Source organism: Strix aluco, chromosome 1 (genome assembly GCF_031877795.1).
Source record: "Strix aluco isolate bStrAlu1 chromosome 1, bStrAlu1.hap1, whole genome shotgun sequence".
Taxonomy (NCBI): domain Eukaryota; kingdom Metazoa; phylum Chordata; class Aves; order Strigiformes; family Strigidae; genus Strix; species Strix aluco.
In genome coordinates this window covers 149,837,539-149,855,207 of record NC_133931.1, presented here as the reverse complement: position 1 = coordinate 149,855,207, position 17,669 = coordinate 149,837,539, and the positions used below count along the sequence as shown (strand labels likewise).

The window sequence follows — 17,669 nt, the reverse complement described above, 5'->3', positions numbered from 1 at the left end:
TAATAAACATTACTAAAATGTTTTTACCTTCCTGCAGATGGAGGGGAAATTATTTTTTGAGTCACATCTGGCACAATTTTTACATCCTGCCAGGAATTTTCACATAAGTGAAAATTGTTGGGGTCGAAGTGTGGAAGCTTTGATTCATAAACCCTGAGTGATGAAGCTGATCAATTTTAATCTGTAATGTACAAGGAAGACACATCTCTTCCATTTCACACTGTGTCTAGCTGATTAGAAACATTTACTTTTATCTTAGGTACCTATTTCCAAATTAGGTCATCAAAGAGCAGAAAACCCTGTCCTGTCAAACAAAATGGAAACAGCATGAAAAGATCAGCCTGCCTAAGCCTGAAAGAGGTGAGAGAAACCACTCTCAAAATATTATCCAGAAGGAGCAGGTAAAAGCTAAAACATCTGCATAAGATGTTAAACATCATTTCTACATGAATTGAAGGAAAGTGAATTAAAAGTCATCAAGGCCAATAGCATCCTGGCTTGTATCAGAAACAGTGAGGCCAGCAGGACTGGGGAAGGGATTGTCCCCCTGTACTCATCACTGGTGAGGCTGCACCTCGATTACTGTGTTCAGTTTTGGGCCCCTCACTACCAGAAAGACATTGAGGTGCTGGAGTGTGTCCAAAGAAGAGCAACGAAGCTGGTGAAGGGTCTAGAGCACAAGTTTTATGAGGAGTAGCTGAGGGAACTGGGGTTGTTCAGCCTGGAGAAAAGGAGGCTGAGGGGAGACCTTATCACTCTCTACAACTACCTGAAAGGAGGTTGTAGCAAGGTGGGTGTCGGTCCCTTCTCCCAAGTAACAAGGGATATGATGAGAGGAAATGGCCTCAAGTTTTGCACCAGGGAAGGTTTAGCTTGGATATTAGGAAAAATTTCTTCACCAAAAGGGTTGTCAAGCATTGGAACAGGCTTCCCAGGGAAGTGGTTGAGTCACCATCCCTGGAGGTACTTAAAAAACATGTAGATGTGGCACTTAGGGACATGGTTTCATGGGACTTGGCAGTGTTAGGTTAGCAGTTGGACTTGATGATCTTAAAGGTCTTTTCCAACCTGAATGATTCTATGATTCTAAGATTCAAAGTTCATTCCACCTGGGCAGAACATACTTGGTTTATTTGTTAGTCCATAGCTAGAAACAGCCCTGCGCAGCCAATTGGTTAATTGGTATGAATTATTAGATAGCAAAATTTAACATGTTCTAAAAAAACGTGCAGAGACTGGATTCATCAGTAGCCATGATGCTCTGACTGGGGCTGTGCCTCACAGAAGTCCCTGACTGCACCATCTGATGCAGCATTTCAGTAGATTGGATTTTTCAAATAGCTGTTTTAATAATATGTCTCCCTGGATTTAGGAACTGAAGGAACTCTTAACCAGGCTGCTAAATTATGATCACAGCAGAAAGAGCTTAATCAAGGTTTGGGTGAGGCCAGTTCAGGAATTTAGTATTAGGTAAAAGTCCTTCCAGCCACTACCTTCAAAGTGACACTCACCAGAGATAATGACATGATAAATCTCCTTACAGCCCGACTCTGAGGGCTCTGAATTATGAATGGGAATGGCCGTAGGAGGGCTGACACAGTTAATGGTTCCAGTTGTTTCACCCCTTGTGCCTGAATTCAGCTGCTGTTCAGCTGCTGGACAACCACAGCATGAGGCTTTAAGGCAAACCAAACCCAGACAGCAGGAATACCATCAGCCATTCCAAACTACATCAGATGTGCACATGCTTCATGAAATATTTCATGTGTTCTTACAGACAACTTCATGAAAGTACCTATGTAAAATGTAGATACCACATCTTTACTTTATACCGTCCATTTTACTCTTGTTTTAAGTAACTTGAAGCATAACTGGGGGACTGGTCTTTTATGGAGCTCTTGATTATGAAAAGATGAGTTGTGTAAGTTTTTCTAGCTGATTCTTCAAACTGTCATAAATTGATTTCTCTAAGGAAATACATTGGCTTATACAGTTAGGCAAGGGCTGTAGCACTGGCATACTGCTGGCAAAACAATCATAGATTTGACAGCTGCCCAACAGTTTCAAATCTAAAGACTCTGAGATCTGTTTTCCTTTCATACACTGTTGTATTGTATGGTACATTTGCAAGTCTGCCTACAATTTCTTTGTTTACTTACTATCCCCTGAACTGTACATCTGTTCATCTGACTGTTCTCACCATTGCTTGGAAAATGACAAAACTAGTTAAATCTGTTAAACTACAGATATCCTATTTCTGTTAAGTGCTATTTCTAAGGGCCCAAACTTGTCATTATTACTGATGTCAGTCTAGTTTACATAGTACATCTACATACTCAGAAACACAGCTTCCCCTTCATTTTCAGATCACCCCCAATTGATGCATACAGGTATCTACTCATCCAAGACTCCAAAACAGAAATAAAAGTTGCAAGCATTGAATAAATCACTCTTAATTTTTTGGGCAAAATATAAATGTGATACTGGACTTTGCAAAATTGTGGAACTTGTCCCCTCAGAAACCAACAACACCAAGAAAAAAATATTGAACTAATGAAAAAAGTACCATTTGAAATAATCACTGAAACACTGCAAATCAATCACTAAAGTGATACTAGCTATTAAAGAAAAATTGGAGAAGTTGAAAGAGAAAGTCTTTTGCTGTGATCTCTTCTACAGGGCCGGCAAGCAGAGTACTGACAGAACAAGGAGGAGTGAATATGCTGTTGTTAAAAGACTGCACATGCTGATCTAGTTCAACATGTGCTTTTGGTATCTAGTTGTTCCTTGAATGCAAAGTCTGGTACAGTTTTTCACCATCTGAGTCCCCATGGGTCCCAGTGCTGTCATCAAATGTTCAGAGCATGGGGTAATAAAGATACATGGTATATTCCGACAGTTCAAGGGAACATGAGGCACTCTGATTAAAACTGAAAAAATGTTTAACCTGACCTGTCAGGTATAGGTATGCATTCAGAAATACCAAAGATGTAATGTTTGTAAATTTAAAGAAATTTTCTGTAAATTCTAACTAATTAGAGACTAGTATATTATCTTTGTTAGTAGGAAGGGGTTCACATAAAATTTAGTACCATAAATCTGTACAGAAAAACCTTGATTTTATCAAGGTCATTGAATTTGTCTTTTATTTCTGTAGTGTATAATTCGATAATCTGATTTGAAGCACACTCAGACGTATCAAATCTAATTTTAAAAAGTCTTTATTTTAGTGAAAATCATCTCCAATCAGCAATTAGAAATGCAATGTGGTAGAAAACAGGAATCCTATTTCTGTTCTCCTCATTTAGTTCCTTCTGAAGCAGATGTCTAGTTTGTCAAGATGGAATGGCAGAAGAGTGTAGTATTTGCCCCATTGTAAGCCACAGAAGGGACTGCTTCTTCATGCTAGTACCACAGTGAAATAAGCTAAGCAAAACATTACATTAAAAAAGGATTCTCCATTCTTAGCATCAAATGTCAAGTCAAGTGAAAGTCAAGTAAAGATTAACAATTAATATTGCCCTTAAAAATCATTTTCCTGGGGGATCTGAAGTCATGTACTGAAAACAGAGTATAGAATGCAAGTTCCATTAAGGGTTTCTTTCTTTTTTCAGGAAAAATAAAATTGTATTTTGGTATTATGTTATATAACTAAGAGTCTGTGTTCACTTCAGATTTAATGAGAGTGACAGGTGTCTGGGTACAGACAGACAATCTCAGTTAGTCCAGCGTGGGTGTGAGTGGGTGTATTTAAAGCTGTATGTGAGCCGCAGTGAGTCCCACTAGTATTGCATGTGAGGCCCTAGAACTCATGGGAACATAAAGCCTTCTATGTTACTGCAGCATTGGGATGGATGAAGGCTCCACATGAAGATGACAGATGAAGTCTTCTCTCTTCTGTGCAGAACCACGCATTGGAGGTGCACACCTTGGCCATATCGGGCAACGTGGCAAGAACACACTCCCCCAGAGGTCACGTAAGGTAGGCAGGCTCCCTGGGCTGGGACACACAACGGCGTGGACCAGCGGTGCAGGCAGAGACGTACCTTTCTTGGCTGTTAGAGACAGCCACAGCTTTCTCCCAGTCACATGGGACTGCAGACTCTGAGAGGAGCCTCAGCGCTATACTAATAGCACCGGTTCCCTCTATGACAGCAGGGAACTAGGCAGTGAAGGCTAAGGCTGAGGTGTGGGAGGATTAAATCTCTGTTGTTTTATTAAATCCACACCTGCAACAGCATCTATGATTCCTTCTCACTTAACTGTAAGAGAACTTGTCTGTTCTTCTGGACACTCTGGAAATGCTGGGAAATACTGGGTGACTGTCAGCACTCATTTATGTCATCACTCTGAAGCTGGCAGCTTACTAACAAAAGTGAGAGTGAGAAGCAAGGCTGGTCCTGCGTTCCAGCTGAGCCAGCTTGTCTGAATTGAAATCCCACGTCCAGACTAAGTGAGATGGTTTCAGGCGTCCACAGGTACTGTCCACACACCCGTGTAAGCACACAAGTAACACACACAGTCAAGACACTCCCTCAAGCCCTTACAAGTGGCTGGTGGTAAGGGCTGAAAGGCTTCCCTTAGTGCTATATGACAATGGTGTTTGGAGAGATAGTTCACACACCAGATAGGTAGCAGCTGCTGGAAATTACAATCTTTGTGTGTCTGGAAATATGGATGTATGCAACAACTGGTAGAACAGGCTATTCTGGGCCTGTTCCTGCTTAATACAGTTGTGTACTCTGAAACCACCGAGAACATATGCCACTGCAGAGCTTTATCAAATCAGAGAAGTTTGAAACTCACACTAACCTAGGTTTGAAACATTCCAATCTAAAACATTCTGGGCATTTAACATTCTTAAAAACAGGGAGATTGGTAAATGGCAGAATTAGGATAAATGCTGGCAGTATTAGATGATGTAATTACAGTACCTCACACTGGAGGTAATGATCCACTTGGCAACACTGACATAGCATGCTGTAAGACTATAGATATCAGCATCACCTAGCCAGAAGACGTGTTGGGAATATACTTAGGTTTTCCATATCCGTTGCTTAGGCAACTGTTAATAAGAAGCAATATTGAGTTATCAGATACATTGGATTTTTTCCTTAATCATTAGCAAAGTAATCAAACACTCATCCCTTTCTGACAGTTTTAAAGAGCACTTTAAGATTAAAAGGTGAAATTCAACAGCAGACAACAGTTGTGCCTCATTTAGTTAAATGGTCTTTCAGGAGGTCTCAATGTACCTTGTTGTATGACCAAAGTAATGCTGTGTGATAAATACTAAGAAAAACAATGTAAGTTTGACAAAAATGTTAACATTGATTTAAAAAATGCAAAGCTCTTATGGTAAGATGTAGTATTATTTGTGTAAAATTACTTTAATGATTTTTTTGATTGATGGAATTTTTTCAGATTATTCTAGATATTAATATATACCTTGATTTTATCTAAACCTGTAATCATTGTTTTGTTAATTTTTTTTGTAGTTGATTGTCATAGGGTAGTTACATTTAATTGTTGATTTATCCACCATGTGTCATTATTCAACTCTCTGAGGGATAAAGTGGGTAATAAAGCTAGTTCACCAATTAGGTTTTTTAATTTCAAAAGCTATATACATGTATTTGGTATTTTAAATATACATGTTTGGTACAGGACAATTTCAACAGCATCTGAACATATCTGAATAAGGAACAAAATGGTAAAGAAATTATAATTCCTTAAAAGACCAGAAGAAAAAGTACCTTAGCATTTAACTGACCTTTATTAAAGTTTCTTCCATACTAGATACCAAAATCAAGTAAAAATCAAAGTAAGGTACCCAGTACTGTACTGCATACAGTGTGAAACCTGCTCTTGCATAATTCACATATACATGATTTTTAATGTTGTTTATTTGCATTAACTCCACTAAGTTCAGCCCATGTAACTAAAGTATAAACTTCTATATTTTGTGGGCTGTACATCAGTGCTCTGAGACATCTAGGTGAGGAATTGATTCCCCAGATAGGTTCCTCCACACTTCAGTTACCTGAAGGAGTGTCAGCGAGACTCCCCTGGGTGACCTTTCAGCTGTCACTCACAGAAATATCTGCATCATCTAGTGCCACCTGACACACCCCTGGGTATCAAAGATATCTGCAGAGGGCTGGCAAATACACCACAAGACTGATGATAGATCTGCAGCCTTCAGAAGCAACAGCTGGAGGACAGGAGAGCTATATCACACAGCAACTAAAATGGTACTAGACAGCTATGCGTAAGCAGCTTATTTAGCTTTTTGCTTCTCTAGTTAGGTGGGCACTTGATTGTTTTTCTTGAGAGAGCAGTGTTCTGCATCAGCCTCAAAAGCCAACAATTACACAAGAAGTTACCCATCAAGAGCGTGATTATATACGTTATTCTCATTTTGACTGTTAACAAGCATATGCATTCATTTTCTTTCACGCAGCCTACAGTAACATCTTCATAAAAGTAACATTTGGTAATACTGTTAATAAATGGGATGTCCAAGTACTTAACTCATTTCAGGCATGTGCTTCCACAATACATCACCATCAATTACTGCCCTCTTCACAGAATTCTATCTCCTTGATTTCTATTATTTCTCCAGCAGTACAAACCATAACGAAACTTTGGGTGTGCCTACAAAGAAAATACACAGTATTAAACACGCACGTCAGTATGATTACTTAGCCACGTACCAGTAAGCATATGGAATGTTTTGACAAGGGTAAACTTCAGAAGTATCCCCTTTCTTCTCCAAATTGCTCTACACGTCCAAAACACCCTACACAGAAAAATCAAGATGTGCCTGTAGCATAGGGAGGTATACGTGTGCTATCTTTAATCCAGTTAGCATAGTTACAAGTAGCAGTGAAGATGCAGCAGCATAGGCCAGACAGCACATTACATAAATCAGAATATAACCCATACAAAAATCTAGCAACACGCTCTGAACCTTCTTCTTGTACATTTTTTCAGCTTCCAGCAAGCAGTGACCAAAGGATTGAGATGGGGCTTGTATCTGGCCACTATCTTCAATGGCAACCAGCAGACACCTTCCATGACCCTACCTATTCCCTTTAGTACTGCCTCCTCAGTCTCCAACAGCATCACATTCCACTATTTCTGTCACATAAAAAAGTACTTCCTTCTGATTTTTTTCATCTGATTCACAGGATGCTCCTAATTCTTGTATTGTGAGATTATATGAATGCTTTCTTCTTATTTACCTTTCCACACCATCCTTTGCTTTAAAGATTTTTCTTGTGCTGCGTTCCATCGTCACTCCTCTAAGCCAACCTATTTACCTTCTCCACACATGGTAGCTATTCTCTGCCACCCTTCCTTCAACTTTTTCTTGTTCCAGTCCACTATATCTATTTCAAAATGGTATAAGCAAAACTCCATACAGGAGTAAGAATACTTCAGCCCAAACTGAAATGCTTTATTTTATTCCTGTTGTATACTTTTACTAGCCCAGGACTAAAACAAAAAGATGAATTCATGTAAGGTGCTCCAGGAATTAACTTGCAGCTACACATACAAAAAGAAAATTTATCTATAAATCTCAGTATTCCCATAAGTTATGTAGTGATTGGCCTTTACTTGGCATAATGGTGTCATTTTTGTAACTGACTGTAAAGAAAAGCAAGAATAGCAAGCTATTCAATGTTACACAGGATATACTACACATAAAACCACAGACCTGCAAAGACAAAAGTTCTGCTGAAACCAAGGTGCCAGACAAACCAAATACACTTAAAAACCTGAAAAAATATTCAGTAACAATCCATTTGTATCGCCCAAAGCACAGAAAAAAGCAAGATGAAACCAAGTGCCTCACTTAGAAGACAGAAGCGTATCCAAGCAACAGCATTAAGACTCAAAAGAAATAGGTCGTGTGAAGAGAAGCACTAAATTTAGTAATCAAATGTATATTCAGTAGCAAAGATAAAGAAGGGTTAGTGAAATAACTTCAACATCAAGAAAAATGAAAGAAATTAAAAGATTCCTGATCAGAACATTTTCTGAAGCTGGGAGGCATCTGAGGCGAAAGCTCTGCACTTGGTTCCAACAGTGCAACTGAAAAGAAATTCCATGACAATTAATGGAGTTAAATTTGTACGAAACAGAAAATAACTCAAAGCAGATTTTGGTCCAGTATTTTATTTTTGATCAGCTTTACCCCAGAAGCTTGATAAGAGCTCTAGTTGATTGGGTCTCTGTGCACATGCAGATTGGAGTCATGATGTGTTAAGCAGTTGGTACAAAAGTACAATGGCAAAACTTTTACAGGGTCTTGCAGGCAGCCATTAGGATTTGCTTTTGATCCTAATTAGGTCAATGACAAAACTCCCCTACATCACACAGAATCATATGCTTGATTTAATGACAAGGTGTGACCACAGCTGCTGTTGGCATCCCATCTGGATCTAGTCAGTTCAGCTGAAGAACTTGTTCACCAAGGAGCTTACCGGGAGGCGTGAGTGACGGCTAGCTGTCCTGAGGCGGAGATGTGGTAACACTGAAAGAATAACTCTGTTCCGCAGCCAGGTAGGAAAAAAGTTATACTCTCTTCCTCCCGAAAGATTTTTACTCCATTTCAGAGACTGTCTTGTTAAATCCTTGAACGCTCATGGATGGCATTTGTTGTAAAAGTGGAGTTTCTGCCACTTCAGATGCACCAACTGCCATTCACAGGAGCCATTTCTTCCACTGCTGAACTGCAGGTTTTCCTGCTTTGGCCAAGCTCTGAACGCCGTGAGCTCCCAGCCCAACACAGAGGCAGATCATGCAGCCATGATAGATAGTAGCTGCGGGACAGCTGAATTAGGACCTCAGCTGGAACTAAGAGATTCACAGCATCCAGGAAAGGGAAGGGCTGCCTCCATGAGCAGCAGGGTCTCTTGTCCTTTCCTCCTACTTAGCTCAAGACCCAGCAGGAGCTGTGCTCCGGGGGTCCCTGCCTCTCACAGCAACAGTTCAGCACCATTCTGGTGCTGTGGGAAGCAGCAGTTCCAAAGCCAGTCCTCTCCTGAAGTCCTGTGGGAAATACCAGTGGGAGAAAGAGCCCTTTTCCCTCAGAAGTGATAGCATATTTTCATCCAGAAGAAAGACAGACACAAATCAGCATACATGGTGCCATATACCACAGCACTTCAAACACTAAGATTACATAAATACATATTTAACTTTTAATACAAATTCACCCTGTAGTTTTGCTGTCTCTGGGAGTAGCCATTGACTTTGCTCTGTGGGCACTGCTGAAAACAGTGGGCAGAACAGAATTATCTAATCATGCTAAATTTGCCTTTATTTATCAGTAACTGACACAGTAAAACATACTGGCTGAAATCCAGACAAGCATGACAAGGCTGGGGTAGGAACTAGTAAGTGTGGTATAAAGGATAGCACTGTGGTTTGAATGCAAATGTTGACTGGTTTGGAAGGACAGGGTGTATCTGTGTGTCATCAGCACCCAGCAAGCAAACAGAAAACAAGTCACAGAGAGTAAGAGAAGCAACATTTGCATGTCACCAAAGGAAAGTCAAAAGAACAAACTGTAAGGAGACAATCTGCTTCGTGTTGTTTGATTCTTCCTCTTTTCAGATAAATAGGATTTTGTGTACATTTCTTGTAAATAAAAACAGTGCACCACAGACATAACTGGGTTCTCTGTCACTACATTCCCTAATTAAAAAAAACACCTTGCAAGGCTGAATCTGGCCAGCAACAGAGGCTACAAAGTGGAAAAAAAAAAAAAAAAAAAAGTACTTTTAACCTGAGTTTAAGCAGTTACTCATCTTGACATTGCCTTACAAAAGCAATCTTTATGTTAAAAAGGCCAGACTCCAAGGAGAGAAGTATTTTCCATTCTACTACTACTTACTGCTACTATTTTCTACCAGCTAGAATCAGTACAAATAACAAATATTTCTTTTCGCCTTACTGAGCCCTAATGATTTATTATTAAAAAAGAACAAAAGAACATTTTCTCTCCAAAGAAACAACAATTAAAAAATTGTAGCCAAACACGGTTACTGACTTTAAATATTGCTTTCAATATTCTCTTCACACACACAAAGCAAAAGATTTCACAAGTAAAGTTAATTATTCTTTACTCCTGTTGTATACATAAATAACTGTGACTCAACATGGCTGGAAAACTATTTTATGAATCTGGTTGAAAACATTAAGAATTTATTCTTTTATTTCAAGTATAGAGAAGTATTAACAATCATATTTTTAACAAAAAAAGCTGGCAGTAGGAAAGTATTTCTCAAGAGTAATGACTGGAAATTCTCAGGTTCAGAGCTTACCAGATACCCATAAGACACTTCCTGTATTTACCCATGGCAGATGTTTGGGGACTGTTGGCCAGTTGTGTATTATAACATAAGTCTCAAAGTTGAAAAAGAGATGTAGGTTTATGAAAAGAGAACTTCAAAACATTGCACAAGTTTTTGTTTAAAAGCAACAGGGTTAGGATGAGATCAGGATTACACCTGAGAAGTTGCACTGTGTTTCATCGGTAAATTAACTAGGAGCAGGATTATGAGGAGGATTTTTTGGGCTGAAACCTTCAACTAATATCAAGTGGAGTGGCATGGACTCCAGGACATGACATGGGACAATGGGTGTACTGGTGGACAGGATCCACTTTTTACCAAACCATTCTATGATTCTATGACATTAGCAACAATAGAAACATAGGGCTGAAAGGCCCTCAGAAAGCCATACTGACAGCCCCCCTGCCTCCAGGCAGCTCCGCTACACCTACTAAATTTCTATTTAGGGAGGATATCTACATAGCCTGTTCTTAAAGACCCCAATGACAGACCCTGACCATACCACTGGCAATCTTTTTTCCAGTACATCTGCCCTTGAAAAATGTTTGTCCTAATGCTTAACTTAAAATATCCTGGTTGCAATTTCTGCCTGTGATGGACACAGAAAACAGGTTATTCCTATCTCATCGGTAACTTCTCACATATTAGTGGACTGTTGTCATTCTCCTACTCATCTTATTCTTCCCTAATTAACCAATCTGAAATAATTCACTGTTTCCTCTAGGCCCCTTGACATTCTGGTTGCTCTCCAGGTGGTCCACATCCTTCTTCATGTGCAACATCCAAAACTGGCTTTACAACTGCTAAGCAAAGCAGAATTCCTTGCCAAGTCTTGCAAACTCTAATCCTCATAATACATCCCAGCAGTACATTTATCTTTTTTTGCAATAACAAGCCACAGTTGACTCACACCCAGTCTGTGACCACTCAAAGCCTGAGCTACTATTGTACAGAACTGCTACCTAACCAGTTTTACCTACCAGTTGACTATTCTTGCCTAGGTCTGCAGCTGTTTTGGTTGACAGGCTTCCCATTCTTTTCATATTTTTAATTGAAGATAATTTTTTATTCTGTCCCTGTCCTCCAGCATACTTACTCCTTCCCTGCCTGGTACATATGTGAATTCAATAAGCATTTTCCCTTTTATAAGCATTCATCCAGGTCACCAGATTCTGGATCTGCGCAATCCAATTTGATACACATTTCCAATTTGATAGAGAACCACCCATAACTCTGGTTTTCCAACAAGCTTTGCACGCACCCAGCTGCAGATCAATGCAGAACACACTTTATTAATTTGCTTATGGGAATCAAGACATATTGCATCTATAGCTCTTCTCTATCCATAAGATACGTCATGCTGTCGTAAAGGCAATCAGATTTTTGAGATGTGATTTCTTGTTGACAGTTACTCATCCCTATGTTATTTTTCAGGGATGTACAAATATATTTTTCACTATGTATTGAAATTAGTTTGCTTAATCAATAATGTCATACTTTCTCTTTTTCTCCTCCCTCCCCTCCACCATGCTTGTCACTTTACAGCCTCCCTCTATCCTACCGAACATCCATAACTTCTCAAAGACATTGATTATTGACACTGAGATTCTGTTAGCAAGATCTTTAAATACACTAGGATGAAGTTAAAGAGAGACTTGAGGTCCATTTGAAAATATCCGATTTAAATATTCTACTCTTTTCTTAAATGAGGCTAATGCATTAGTTTTCTTATTTTACTGATCTTCTGTAGGGAAGTCTAGAACGTACTGACTTCCTGACACCTTTTAGTTTTCCCACTTTACAGTCAGAGAACCCCTTCTACTTCATACAATTACTGGGTTTCTACAATGATATGTTTTTTTTTATTTTGCTTGCTAGCTGCATTTCATTTCATGCTTGTGTCTTTCTGATTTTGTCCCTATATGCTTCCGTTATACTTTTATTCTCAGACTTAATAGCCTAACCTGCTTTCTCCTTCCCTATAGGTTTGTTTCCTCAGTTTGAGTGATTTAGCCAAGCTGGTTTCCTAACTACAGTTGCTGACTTCACTTCACAAGGAAAACCTGTATTTGTACTCTTAATATTAGCAGCTCCTGTGAATTCACTCTTTCTTTTCTGTTTACCTCTTATAGAAGCTTCCTAGTGGACCCCTGCCTTCCTCTTCTCCAAGTTCACTGAAGGTTGCCTTCCTGACTTTCATGGCGTTCATGTTGATCCTACTCCTTGTTCTGGTCCTGCAGATCACTAGCTCACTCTGCTATTTCATAGACAGTCTCATCTAATGTTTACCCTGACCTTTTCGGCTAGTTGCTTCTTATTGGTTATAATCAAAACTTGAATAGCCTCACTGCTCTGCGTGGACTTCTCCAGAAAGCCTGGAAGGCTCACCTGTCTCCAGCTTGTGTCTTCATGTAGGGTATCCACATTCACAGCTGAGGAAGAGAAAACAGAAGGTTGTGGCACAGGGACACTGCTTAGTTTCCCCGCCCTGTCTCATGCTGCTGAATGTCTCATCGGCATGGGTTCTCACAGCTAGCGCCTGTGACCCAGGCAGACACAGTCGAAGTACCCTTGATGGGAGCACCCTTCCACCCACCTGAAAACATGAGACCTTGTCTCTCCCCAGCCACTCCTGTATCGGGAAGGGAATTTCAGGTTAATCACATGTGAGTCATGTACTCTGGAATAGCCAAGTATGACAAGATGGAAGTTCTGGTTAGCGACACAGCCTGTCATGGCCTCAGCTGTTGCCGATACTCATATATTAATAAAGATGTATCTAGGCACCCCTCTTTGGAGTTCATTCGCTTCTTGGAGCACTTAAACTTCTCTTGGCCTCCCTATAGCTGACTCTTGCACACCGTTACTCAACTTCCTACCGCAACTGCTGTAGGCGCGATTTCAAAATGGTGCTATAGCGGCTCTGAATGCAAACCCACTCTGAGATGTTGCAAACAGCAACTCAATCAGGACTATTTACTCAGCTTACATGACGTGACCCTGGTGAAGTAACCATCAAAACTTTTCTTACAACTCTCCTCAGCTGCACTGCTTTTGTTCAAGTTCCAGGCTCACAGAGACTCTCGTTTGCCCCAGCCATTCCCTCCAGGACTCAGTCCCCTCACAGTCATGGCCACAGTGTCATAGGTTTCCCAGTCCGCAGCCAGCCCGCTCCTAGAGCAGGATCAGACATGAGTCTTGGAAGGGGCACAAGAAAGGTTGCCATCCTGCACAGCAAGAATGTGAAAGGACAAGAGGCTGCAACAGATTATTTCCCTATGCAGGGCAGGCCTCAGGCACAAGGCCCATAGCAAAACGCTAGCCTTGCTTCAAGGAGGGTCTCCCATGTCACCAACATCCCTCACAGCTTCCAGAACCCTGGGTATCTGTAGAAATAGCCTCCTTATGCTCACCGGAGGCAGAGACATGTTGGTTGGAAGATGTTGGCAAAATTAACGTGAAGGAAGACCTCAAAGTAGTTGAACACTTCCTGTTCAACCTACACTGATTTTAAACTCCTTTTCCCACACCCATGCATGCCTAGGAAACAGGATAACATGGAGCAGTCACACTAGGAACATACCAAGCATGCTGCCATTGGTCTCAAACCACCCCTCCAGTTTGCAGGGGAGCGCTGTGACAGTCTTCAAAGCTATAAGACAGATAAAAAGCTGAGAAAGCTGCCTGTGGGCTGCAGTGCCCCTGTAGACCACTGGGGTCTAAGAGTGCCCAGTAATATGAATCTCCAGATTACCAAAGACTGACCTGGTTATGACATTTCCTTTCTCCACTGACTTATCCAAGGCTGAAACAACCAGCTGCCAGACTGCCATAATACTGAGGTCCAGAACCAAGCAGCAGAGACTCAGCTGATGTCCGAATTCCTCCCCCACCTCAGCAACACCAAGAGCTCTTCCCAGAGAAACACAGACAACAGGACTCTGGGAGACTTCCTCACGTACACAGCCTGAAAGCTGTGTAAATCTTCAGTCCTCCAGCCCCATTTGAGCTTCCACTTAGGCTTAGCCACAGCTAGCTCCAACACCTGCAACTCCCGTCCCTGAGGCAGCTGACAAGCGTTAGGCTTCTCCCCAAGCAGCATGGCCGTCCTCCAGTAACAGCAAGGCATGGATAGGAACTCCCAGGAACATCTTCTGATGGCTTCAAAGTCCTCTTGCCATCATGAACAGGTTCATTTGCAGAAATCAATCAATTTTATTCTGCTTTTTCCTTGTTATCCTGAGTCCCCACAAAATGTCAAAATAAGGTGGCTCTCCTTTTCAACCAGGGCAAGGCTCAAATTTTCAGCTGGAAGTTATGCCTGAACTAAAGGACAAAGAATGTGTGGAGTAGACACTCAGAGGAGGAGGATCTGTGGGAGCAAGTGACTAAGGGCCTACAGCAGCTGTATGGTAGTCAAGTCATGCTTGCTGAAACACCACAAGGATGCAATTGGTGTGAGCACCTTTGCTCATGAGCTGGGGTGCCACCTTAGTTGTTGCTACCAAATCAGCATAGGCATAGTATAAGATGTTACTTTCATCAAGCTGCCTTTTTTATCACTTTCATATAAATAACAAGCATAAACAACCTTTTCCCTTCAGTCTGTACATACCTGACCAGGTCAACCTTCCCTATGGTTTTTGCTCAGACTGATTTTAGCAAGCTATTTGTGATGCAGTTTGGAGAAGTAGCTTACTAAGTGTGTCGTTATAAATGTAGGTGATAAATACTATTGCTCTCTTTTCGTGCGTTATTAAATCACAAGTTCTAGCTGACAAGTAGCTACTTCTGTTGGATCAAGTAGAATCACAAGCATAGTACATATAATATAGAAATTCTGTGTATTTGAAGAATATTGCCATAGACAATAGTAGAGCCCAAATGTTAAACAGCTAAGAGCAATGACAGTTACTGTGAACCAGCTTCTAATATAGACAGTCTCAAAGTTATTATGTGAAATCCAGAGTAAGCAAGATGGCTTACCATCAAACTTCTGTAACGTCATCTGGAGTCTTTCTCTAGCATGGAGATTGATTTGTTTTAATCTTAGTCCAGGACAAGGGGGATTTGTGAGGTCAACTGGATTGCTTTTCTTCTCCCAGCAAAGGGCACTTGCTGCTTCTTCTGATGCTAGCAGGAAAAGATGTTTGCCCTGAAAAAAAGTATACCAAAAGGAAGCTGTAAGGATAACGACAATGCAAGTGGCCATCTGTTGTTTTTTTTACATTTTATTTTATCACTGTGAGAGAGGAAAGTCTATTTTAACCTTATCTATGTTAGACAATGGGATCTGAAAATAATATTCTGGTTTATAATAGCAACATTGGGTAACATACCTATTATTAAAGAGAATGACATTAAACTAATTCAATAAAGAGGGCAAGATACAAGTCCCACTAAAAAAACCCAGAGAAGTGAGAGATTAAACAGTGGCAGGGACCATTCCCTTAGTCAGAGACATTTGCAGCATCCAGAAATTTCTCTGAAATACAAAAATGGAAAAACTCATCTGAACTATTTGCTTATTATGATACAGCTGTCCTTCACTCATTTACACTGCAACATCAGCCAACTGATGCATGACCCTCTTTCTTCTATCAGCATTATCACAGTCATTTCTTCATACACAGAAATACACCTGATTTATCCACATAATCAAATCAGCTCTAAAGAAACTGAGTCATTTCTCAGTAAGAGAAAGAAGGGCTGCTAAGTGGGAGTGGGCTACTGGTACATTTACATTCTTAAACAAGTGTAACCAATTAGTGCTTGTATGAACACCACTGATTTAAAATCGTAGATATAATGGTGTCTGAACACTTGCATGTTCCATGAGTAGGGAGTAAATCTTGCTTACGAGGTTTTAAACTTACTATTCAATTGAAATTAAGAAGAAAAATTCCTAGCATTCAGAGCTATTGTTTCAGGCTGTTTGCAAATTCTAGAGAGCATCGTTACCAATGTTTGCCAGTGATCATATACTTCTACACTCATCGATATTCACGTTTCTCGTAGATAAAATCTTTCCGAGCAGTAATAAAAAATAAACACACTCTCCAGAGAAAAATGTCAGATTGCCAAACCGTTGTGACACAGCCAAACAAACTTTATCTGAGATTGTTGAGATTACACAATCCCTGTTGTTAAAATTGCAGAATGGTTTTAGCTGAGAATAATTTCAGCTATTACCAAATTAACCTTATGCCTTTTATCAAAGGATTTTAGAAACCAAAAGAAACAGTAATCCATCTTCCATCTGTTTTTCTAAAGTGCTTCAGCTCAGTGGCACACATCAGAAGAAACACAAGACTTAAGCTTCTTGCCACTCCTTCCACTCACTGCACCTTGCTGCTTTATTTCAATTAAGGTTTGTTGATTGTTCAGTAGGAATGCAGTTCTTACGCAGCTGAATAATAACACAACCTATACTGAGGCTAAATGCTGTCTAAAGCAAGCACATCCCTTTCTCCCAGCATTCTCCTCCCCACAAGCATGACTGCACTTTAAGTCTTTCAAAACACTTGAAAATGAAAATCACAATAGGCATTCTACTCGTAGTCGTTTCGGGGACAGGTAAGATTTAAGTTACCTCCAGAGCTTCTCATTTGCTTCTTATACGTAAAAACAAACTACCAACCTGAAAACCCAGTGCTGACTACCGCAGCTGCCGCCTCTGCGGGCCCTGCTAAGCGAGCTGGCCAACACTCGCTGTTTGGGGAAGGGCTGAGACTTTTGTTTGGGTTCTGCTACTTCTCCCGCTTTACTTGTCAGCCGCGTGCCGGCACGGGCGCTCGCTGCCCCTCCGAGGTTAACGGCCCGGTGCCGGGCTGTACCTCACACGGCAGCGGAAACCACACTCCCGCGGTAGACGCGTACAGGCCCGTGCCCCAGACGCCAGGCTCGGGGCAGAGGCGCTGAGCATCGGGGTGACCCGGCAGAGCACCACAGAGGGCGAACCCCGGCGAGGCTTCGCCCTCTGCCTGCCCGGCAAGCCGCAGGCCTTCACGGGTGGGCGCTCCCGGCCTGGGCCGCTGTCTCGGCATCCGGCGGGGCGACACGGGGCCTAAAAACGGGAAACGGGGCACCGTGCTCCGGCAAGGCCGCTGCCGGCTAGGAAGCGCCCGGGGACCTGACCCCTCCCCTCCGAGGGGGACCCCGACCCGCGCCCACACTACGCCGCGGCAGGCGACCGCGGCCCCCGCCCAGCTCGCGCGACCCGCAACGGCCGCGCGGGGGCGCGCGGGCCCGCCCCGCCCCGCCGAGGGCTGTTGGCACCGGGGCCCGCGCTGGCCGCCGGCG

At 41.6% G+C, this 17,669-nt stretch overlaps 1 long non-coding RNA gene across 1 annotated transcript; it reads right to left on the bottom strand.

Annotated features, from left to right (window-relative positions):
* Positions 1–3,205: 3,205 nt before the first annotated feature.
* LOC141929718 (uncharacterized) lies at positions 3,206–17,587 on the bottom strand. The gene is made up of 4 exons (XR_012625088.1): positions 17,008–17,587; positions 15,354–15,522; positions 12,756–12,799; positions 3,206–6,657 (listed from the first exon to the last, which is right to left on the bottom strand). It is a non-coding gene; the product is annotated as an uncharacterized LOC141929718 (long non-coding RNA).
* Positions 17,588–17,669: the final 82 nt, after the last annotated feature.